The sequence below is a fragment of the Cariama cristata genome, unplaced genomic scaffold (assembly GCF_000690535.1).
Source record: "Cariama cristata isolate BGI_N322 unplaced genomic scaffold, ASM69053v1 scaffold6869, whole genome shotgun sequence".
Taxonomy (NCBI): Eukaryota; Metazoa; Chordata; class Aves; order Cariamiformes; family Cariamidae; genus Cariama; species Cariama cristata.
Window position 1 is genome coordinate 14,702 of NW_009636264.1, and position 9,622 is coordinate 24,323.

Consider the following 9,622-nt stretch of genomic DNA (forward strand, 5'->3'; position numbering starts at 1 on the left):
ATTTTACTAGATTTGTCCCCAAACTAGAATACAGAGTATTTGAAATTATAATCTTGCTTACTTAGAATGGGAATATGGATGTGAGCTGGATGTAGAGAGTGATTTGAAAGAGTGGGAAGTTTGACACAGATACTTAATTATTGGTAGGAAGCATTTGTTTTATTGACATCTACAGTGAGATGGCTCAGAATACCTTTAAATAGTTGACTTAATGTCATTTTGCTTCTAGGTATGGAACGGTGAATTACAGTGTCTGTCACAGCATTTCTTTAATGAATATCAGTTGTTGACATAGTATGAAAAAGCTCTAGGGCTTTTCAGCCATTTTACTAAAACATTCTCAGTTAGTGGATTTTGGGTCTTTGAGAAGCCAGCGCTGTGTTTCTGACTGTTGAAAATCTAGTTTGCACAAAGTCTTAACAAAAGATCTGCATAAAGTCTTAACACAAACCCATCTACACCTGCTTTCAGTGTAATTCCAATGCTCCTAAAATGGAAAGTGTGAGTAAAAACGCTGTTCTGCTCAGTGGTCAATTTTTACAAACATCGTTTTCAGGAGTTTATAAATGGGAGGTGCAGTTTTCACTGAGGGCTGTGACTTGGTTTCTGCATTTTGATTGGGCAGCAGCTACTGGTAAAAGTTTGAATAATAAATACATAAATATATTTTTGTATTTTTTTTATTGTGAGGTCAATTCCATAGTTAGAATATTTGTAACTGCTATTAATACAAGTTATTTAAGGTTGGATGAGGATATGCTTCTGACAGTTTTCCAAAAAATCCATCTGTTAAATGAAATTCATCTAAAGGTTGATTTTAAAAAACACAGCTGGGGTCCTCTTTTGTCCATACTGATAAAATTTTACTTTGAAACACAACTATTGTTTTTAACTGCGTTTGGTGACTGATGCTTTTATTACTTTAGTACTAGATCCAGGGCCTGCCCTTTAAAGCTTCCCTGATATTAAAGGCTGGGAAAGTTGAATTCTGCCAGTTTTCATTGGTCCTTTAGAGCTTATGTCAACGAGGATGAGTAAAGTTTTATTAGATTAATACATGAACACTTTGGTTATGGATGGCATTACTGAATCTAACAAAGTTGTGTAACTGAGCGATCTTAATATATGTTTTTAAGAGTCTGTTCACGCTTCCATATATTTTATGCCTTCTCTGACTTTGCAGGTGTACGTAACTCATGCTATTACATTTGTGTGTGTGTATCTATAGATACAATTTCATCTTAATGGTAAGTCTAAAATTTTGAAACTGTTTACTGGTGATACGTCTGCACTCTGTTTAACAGTTCTTGCTTGAATTCCCTCATTGCAATCTGGAGCTGTTGGTAAGACAAACCCTACAGCCCTTCCTCGGCAGGGCTGGTGGTGGTTGTAGGCAGCCGTGCCACCGCAGCATCCCAGCCAGCTGTATGTTGTGTAGGCAGCTCCTTCTGAACAATTTTTGTACTAAATTGTATTATTTAACTGTGCTCTTGCAGCCTTCTCTCCTGTCTCATGCATTTCAGTGGCATTCCTCATGTTGTTTCCTTTAACATTCATATTCATGGGGTTTTTTTCAGTGTTGGCAGGTGTGTATTTCACATTAACATGAGGGTTTTTTTGGATGTTAGACTGCTATTTGCTTATGGTAATTTCCAGTCATCATAAGGTGACTGTTGAGAGAGATGAGCAGAGAGGAAAAAATTGTCAGGCATTTACAGTAAATACTCTGTGCTTTTGGAAACGCTGTCAGAAGTTTAATTGTTAGGTTCAAGTAAGTTTGTCATGTGCCAGACAGAATCAGTCTGCTGTAATGAATGGGTTACGCTCTTCACCAGCAAAAAGGGAGAGTGAGAAACCAAGGGATGCTCAGGATTTCCTGTCACCTTGCACTGCAGAAGGAATGGGGTAGGCTTTTTAACCTAGCCTGTAATTAGGTTTTGCATGGAAGCATATATTACTGTGCTTGCTTTGCCAAAGCTCTTCAGTATGATGGATGAGATTTAAAGGTTGATCTGACTAAACTGCAATGAGAATACTAACGACAAAGATATTTCTGTTGTGAACTATTCCTGCCAGACATCATAGCTGTGACAGAAATGGTGTAAGATAATGGACAATAAAAGTCACTCGAAAATAATACTCTCCTAGGATTGGACTGCCTTCCCCACAGCATGTACCCTGAACCACAGTGATAATGTAGTCATAAGCCAAGGTCATCATTTAAATATATAGGTAATCTCATATAGTATCCTGACAGATTTATTTTATGAGCAAGCAAGAGGAAGAATATTATTGGGCAGTAGAGAGGAAGAAAGTGTTACTGATGTGGTTGTGTTTATTTTGTAAAATAGTTTGCATTGCTCCAGTCTTTGGGAAGCCTGCAGTGAATGACATGCTGATGGCTTGGGTGGTGGGAGAGCTGGGGCTCCCACTGGCAGTGTGTCCGCTGCGGACATCGACAGCCGACCTAGGAGCCTGCATTATGTGCACTGGCAGATTTTATTCGCCCTTAATCTCAATGCTTTGTATATGTTAAAAGATGGAAATTTGTGCAGTAGTTTAGATAATGTACTTGGCTGTGTTAAAACAACTCGTGGATTTCTGGAACTACATAAGACTTGTCTTTTTGATTTTGTTTTACAGAAGGTAAACAAACAGAGCTGCGTGCCTCCCTCTCGCACGTCACTGTGTAGCCAGGGGATATGGGAGCGGTGGAGTAACTGAGTTGAAAAGTATGTACATATATATGTCTTGCATGATATTTGAGGGCATTGGAGCAGGTCAGAGGTACAAAAAGCCCCGTAACGTTTCCAGGAAGGGCACAGCTGACCCCGCTTCACAGCCAGGAACTCTGAGACTTGTCAAGATGGAGTCGTGTCGCTTTTACAGTAGGAAGTGGTTCGAAAGTAGAAAACCTTGCAGTTTATTCTGCAGAATACTTTTTGTGGCAGTACTAGGGAAAGCTGGAATTGGTGTGGCGCGTTCTGCGTTTACAAAGCCATTCACTGTGAAGTGTCCAATATGTATTACAGAAAGAGCTGTTTTGTGCAGTGCCACCCCTTGCAGTGTCCCTGAGCGTTGAGGTTTAGCAATGGCTGCAGTGTTCGGGTTTGTTGGCTCCTCCAGTGTTGTGGGCAGCAGCAGAGCTGAACGCTGGGCACGTGGAAGCAGCTGGTGTGACTTGCAGGAAGGTGAAGAGTGTTGGTAAAGAAAACGGTTGTAACACTGAGCACTCAAAACTGCTGCTTTGCTGTCTACTTTAGAGGTGCACAGTCCTATCATGTTGATTATACATCTGGGAGCAAATAATTTGGCCTGTAGTTGAGTTTGAGGCATCCAGAGACACATGGTGAGACCTGATTAGACTGATCACAGCTGTTTCAGCAGGCTGGTTTAGAGAGGAGCTGTACCTGGGGCGGTAGGGTGTGTGAGACCGAATGACAAGATCATGAGGTTCTGCTCCTTAATGAGTATCTTGTAACTAATCATCTTGGCCTTTACTACCAAGTGCCCTGGGCTGTTGTGCTCTGAGAATCCCACCTGTCAGGTACCTGCAAGGTACCACGGGGTTCAGTGGGGTTTTGTGTTTTGCTTTCTACTGATTCAGGCATCAGATGGACGGGGTGGGATGTAAGGACAGTTAGGTACCCAAAGAGGAGTTGCAACCTGGGACATGGTAGGGGAGCTGACTGCACAAGAGGGTTTTTATTTTCCCTTGCTCTGTAAAAACTCCAGGTTACCTGTGAATACTGCCACTGTATGCAGGAAGTTTTGGTACCTTGGGTATTTTCAGTGCACTGATTTCAAAATTTCTCAGCTTATACCTTAAGATCAGTTGGGAGAAGTGAAGCAGCTCTATGCTGAGTTCAGTTATGTTTTCTCAAATATTTATTTATTTGTTTATTTTAAGTTGGCCTCTATTTAATTGGAAATCTTCCACTTCCTTCCATTGTTTTTGGAAACTGTTTCCCCCAGTGGATCAGGTACAGGCAAACAATTTGCACCATTCAGTTACATGGAGCTGCCATTTTTTGTGTGGGGGTCTGTGCTGTCGTGGTGTCTTTCTTGTATTAGAAAGTTAAAAATTTGAACAAGACAACATATGTCTCACTTCATACTATGCAGCTAAGTACCGATATTTTATTAATTGGAAACAGTGGTGAATTCTGTATTCATGAGAATTCCCTCTGATTTTGGTATGATAAATGTACTTCTGTGGTTGGTGCAGAGGGAAGTGAGCCTGTGTCTGTTACTGTGAAACAGAGATGGCACGTATACAAGGTAATTGATTTTGCTGATGTTGAGTGATCATAAACTGCAGTATTTGAAAGTAACCTGAACTGCTGACACTTTTGCTGTTGTGAAAGTTATTACATTGGTTGTCTGCCAGGCCAAGTAATTTGGAATTTGTCTGGCTGATTAGAAATGACCCCAGATACTAAAACAATTGTGATACATCCTTAACACGACTTGACTGGAGTATTCTGGAAGTAATGCTGCATCAATAGAGCTTCCGTGAAATCTTTCTCACTGCACTTCATTTACCAGTAGGCACAAACATGGTTATTTGCTCTGCTTACCCGTTCCTCTCTCCAGGGCTGGAACCCAATTGCTATTATTTGGTTTTGTTTTTTTTAGTGTATAGCTCCCAAAGAAGATAATTGCTTTTCTGGAGGTAGAGGTAAATGCTTCAGTTTTGACTAAAATAGGGTAGAAATCTATCTTGAAAAGCTGGAAAATACTGCAAGAAATTTTATGAACTGCATACAGTCCTTCCTTTGTGTATGTGGATTTTTGAGGCATATATGTTATTGAGGACTTGAGTGTATGAGATACTTGAGCATTTGTAGTAATTCCAGAAAGCTGTTAGGTTGTTCTTGTAATGTCTTTCACAGATGATGAGATGATCCCATTCTTTTATCCACTTTCTGGAAAGATATGCGATGCTTCATGCAATTTAAAAATGTTTTAATTTACCGTCATGGTCACAACGCAGTCTGAAAATGTTTGACACTGCAAAGCTTCGTAGGAAATTTGGAAACAGGAATAAAAAAGCCTGTCACTTGAGAAGTAAAAGCGCAGAGCTAGAACAATATAAAGTAAAAACGTGCCAATGTTAAGAGAGTTTATTCCAAGATCTCTTGTGTTATTTCCTACTATTGTCTTTGACTGTTAAAACAGATAAAAAAAATTTTCAATTATTTGACTAAAACCCCTCCCCCCCCCCCCCCGTACCCACCCGTTTGATAATGAGGAAATGAGACTGAATCTGGAGTGTTATTGTCACTGCTTGGTTTTGTGTTGAGTAGCTTTTTTTCCTTCCCTATTTGATTTCTTTGATGCTGTATTGTGTCAGTGATTCTGTTGCTGCTAAGTGACATGTAAAGTAAGTTTGTTGATCTTGGTCCAATTGTTAGTAGAGTTACATCCTAAAATATACCAGGACAGAAGATTCGTTTTCTCCCACTTCTCATGCAGGTCAAAGGCTGAATTAGGTGGGGAGACATAACTTTTGGGTTAGATATGGTGACCGCTGGTTCAAGATGTTGGTGAAATAAGTGTTGCATTTAAGATATGCTACTTAAAAAATGATTAAAGGAAAATTCGTTACCTATTAATATTGCTGTCAGTTAATGAGGCATTACATGCTTTAATTAAGCTGAAATGTTCTGTAGTTCAGCCTTTTTACTGCGGTGTGGTTAACATTCACGTGCTGCCCTATGTAGAAACAGCTTCCTTTAGCGTGAGATACTTCCATCCCAACCTGTATAGCCTGAGTGAAGTGGGAGATTGTAACTCATTCAGGTAACTTTGAGAAGATCATTCCTTTGAAAGGAAGGTAACGGCTTTTGGTATGCTACATCTCATTCGCATGCTTATGTTAAATGGAAGGAAGGGTTTCATGGTAACTGTTGGAGTCCGTGAGATAAATTACTTAATGCATAGATTGCATAGCCTGAATGGAGTGATGGAATAAGGGATGGCTAAACAGATTTAAAAATTTCTTATGTGTTCATGTTTTTCTTCGGTAGTCTAAAACAACTCCTATCTAATATGTTGCAGGTAATAGCCAAACTAACCTCAGGATTAGTAAAATGTAGCTCAAAACATGGTTGCTTCCTCAGGAGAGTGCTAGTATTTGGAGTGGGGGTGAAAGTCACTGATTTTAAGCAGTTGTGTCGGACACTGTCATGTCCTTTACTCAACATTTTCATGTTTAAAGATGTGATTGCAATATTGGTTCTGTAGTTAGATCTTTTAAAAGAGAGAATCTCAAAAACCCCAAAGAATTTTATGGAATTACAGCTGTGTGCAATCTGTGTACCTTTTTTGACATACGGAAGTGCCTTTGTATTGCTGGCTGCTATTTGAAGACCCTCCATGGAGCCCCTTCCCGGGGATCCCCCTTCAGCCTACCTATAACGTGTGCTTGCCAGTCGCCCAGAATAGCCGAGCTGACAGCTTCGAGCAGGACACGCTGTCCCGTAGGTGTCAGCGGGCGCGGAGCTGGTGTCATCTGAGCTGTGCCCTATCTCTTTTCAAAGCTGCTACTTTGTTCTTACTTCTTTCTTCCTTTGCTTCCAGCTGTAGTGCTTTAAACCAACGGTGGCCAAACCCAAACACTCCACCTGATGGGTTCCCATTCGTGCTCATGGCAGCTAGGCTGTTCTGAGCTGTTAATTGCCTTCCTGTTGTCTAACCCCTCAGGGTAAGTAATTGTACCTCGAGTTTCCTTATGGCAGCTGGAAAGTTACAGTTCTCCTAGGAACGGCCCAGATTTGTGTATGATCAGATGGCTCCAGCTCTTGTATTCAAAAGTAACTCCCTTTTTTCTTTTTGTGCTTTAGTCCGAAGGCAGGACGCAGTAAATACGATGTTTGATCAGTGTGAGACTACAGATATTTCACATGACGCTGCCTGGACGTGCCTGTTATCTTGAGGCTGTAAATGTGGAATTTCTGAATTCCTTTTGAGATAAGTGGCGAGAAGCGAGGCAATGGGTAGCCTGCAGTCCCTAGCAGTGTTTTCTCTGTGTTTGTGGACTTAGAAGAGAAAGAACGTGTGTTACGTTCTCCCTTCAAGTAAACAGCCTTCAAATACTGAATAATAAAATAATTAAGATAGTTCTGGCAGTGTAAGGTAAAGTAGAAATTTCATAGGACAGTTTAATGTTGATATTAAGAGACGTTTTTATTTTTTTAAGTATTCACCTGGCTACTAATAAACTTATGAATGCCTGATACTGAAGGAATCTTAAAATCAAACTCCTTCATACTAATAGTGATTATCTTCCACTGGAGTTTCATAGTACTGACTTTGAAAACCTGTTTTTATTGAGAGCAACCCATGTGTTAGCCTGTTTGTGTGCAGCAGGTACTCCAGCTCTCACAACTCTTTTCAAGTGAGTGTTTGTTAGAGTGAAAGTTCATTCGCTTGAGAAACAAGAAGAGCCTTTTCTTCACTTTCTCCCCAATACTGTGTGTGCATGTGTTACCGTAGTTTGTGTTGGGAAAGATCTGCTAGAGCTAAAGGCTTATTTCACTGACAACTGTTAAAAGAACCAAGCACAACTTGCTACAGAAATTCTTCTGCATCATATTTCCCCCCTCACTCCCCCAAATATTTCAAATACCTTTGTATTTTAAATTAAGAGTTAGTCATTGCCCAAGTGCCAGGCATGCACTATTAATACACTAGTGAGGTCAGGTTGTGCTCTTTCACTGGGTGAATACTTGCCAAAACTCTTGAAACAAGTTTCTACAAATGCTTGTGTTGGCCACTAAATCTTCCCTTGTCACTGTTAGGCTTCTAGTCGCTGCTGAGGGCAGCAACAATGCGAGTCTAAATGACGTGCTACCTAGAGCGTGTGTGGATAATGGACAACATTATTATATAAGCCCGAAAAACCTGCCTGCAGTCCTTTCCCCATGAAGGACGTTAGTGTATTTATTGTGCATGTTCTGTATATGCTGTAAATGTATTTTGAGGACTGGCTTTGCTCGGGGCCAGAGCCTGACCCCGGAACTGGCATGGAGCAAGAGGAGCACTGTGACCTACTCTCAAAGTGTCCCCTGAATAGCTGATAAAATTACTAGGATTTGTCCCAGAGTCAGGCTCAGACCTGGCGGCACTAATCCAGTATGGGTTTTGTTTCCTGGAAGGGCTAGAAAATATGTGTATGCCCAGTCTCTTACACTTCTGCAAACAGAAGGCGTATCTGGGAGGCTTTCAGTCAAAAGCCTGTAACTGCCCCTCGTTACTCTTTACTGCAGCGTTCCTGAAATCTGTGCACAGCTCTGTGTCAGAGGAGGATTACTTAATCGGGGATCACAGTGTTGTTCCAGCACTGGGAATGTGTTGGCTGCCCGATGGGCAGCTCTGCACAACTTCTGCGCTTTACGGCACCATTTTTGAAGGTGAGCAGACTTATAATTTCAGATTATTGTGTTGTGCTGGCCTGGAAGCTGCAACATCCAAGCCTACCCTCTGTGGGGAGGGGCCTTGTGAGAGGGAGAGTGTGGAAACCATTTAGAGTGGTCTCAGCATCAGGGCTGGGGGTCGTGGACAGGGGTGGCTTGTCCTGATGCTGAGCACGGCAGTTGCATACGCATGCTGGGAGGAACGTGGTTTACGGTTGGACTTGATGATCTTAAAGGTCCTTTCCAACCAAAACCATTCTATGATTTCTGCACTGTGGTGATGAGCACTTGTACCCATACTGCTGTGTGTTGGACTCGGGTGGCGTTTTCAAGTGTCCAGCAACCTACGTAAATAATGGCAAGTCTGGTACATCCAGTTTGGGAAATAAGTTCCTTTGCCTCATTCAACCATTGCAGGAATTTCACTTTTCAGTTTTGTCGTGTCGTGTCCCCCCCCCTTTTTTTTTTAAATTCTAAAATATGGAAACTGACTTCCACACTTCCAACTCCTGATTGGTTTGTGTTATGGTTGATAATAACCTCTTTCTTGAGCCCTCTCGCCCAAGTGCTTGTCTCTTCTTCCTGTTATCCACAAGCTTTTGCTTGGTTTTAGAATACTGTTAAAATAAAACTAATCTCATCATACTCTGAAATAATTTGATTCAAGGTAGAATGTGATGTGTAAAAGTTTTATGTTACAAGTACTGGATTTCACACCTCTTCACCAACTGTGCTACCAGCATAAATGAAGGTTAAATTTTGCTTTGTGTTGTGACTCAGCAGTTCACACACGAGATCTTTGCATTTAAAAAAGGGAGGGGAGACTGAATTGGTCTCTGTAAGGTGAAGCGTAGTTTTAGAATGAAAATGAAGGATCATTGCAAACAGTGATGGGAATTTATTTTTGCCTCCTTATAGTAGGTTCTGTATCTGATAACTTTTGCTAGATTCTCTTCTCCAACGCCGTGTCTTTTTAATTTCTGTAACTTTTGTAGGAAATTCTGCTGGACAACTGTGCTTACTAATTGCTACAGGTAAAACTGGAACAAATTAATTAATGGAATTTTCCCTTGTTTGTTCCTAGAATACTACTTTGATCTCGTTGAATATAATACGGTTTCTAGCTACTGCTTCCTGTGGCTTACCGACCTGCATGAAAGCTTTAATTTGGGGTTGGGGAAGAAAGAGGGTGGGTAAAGCTA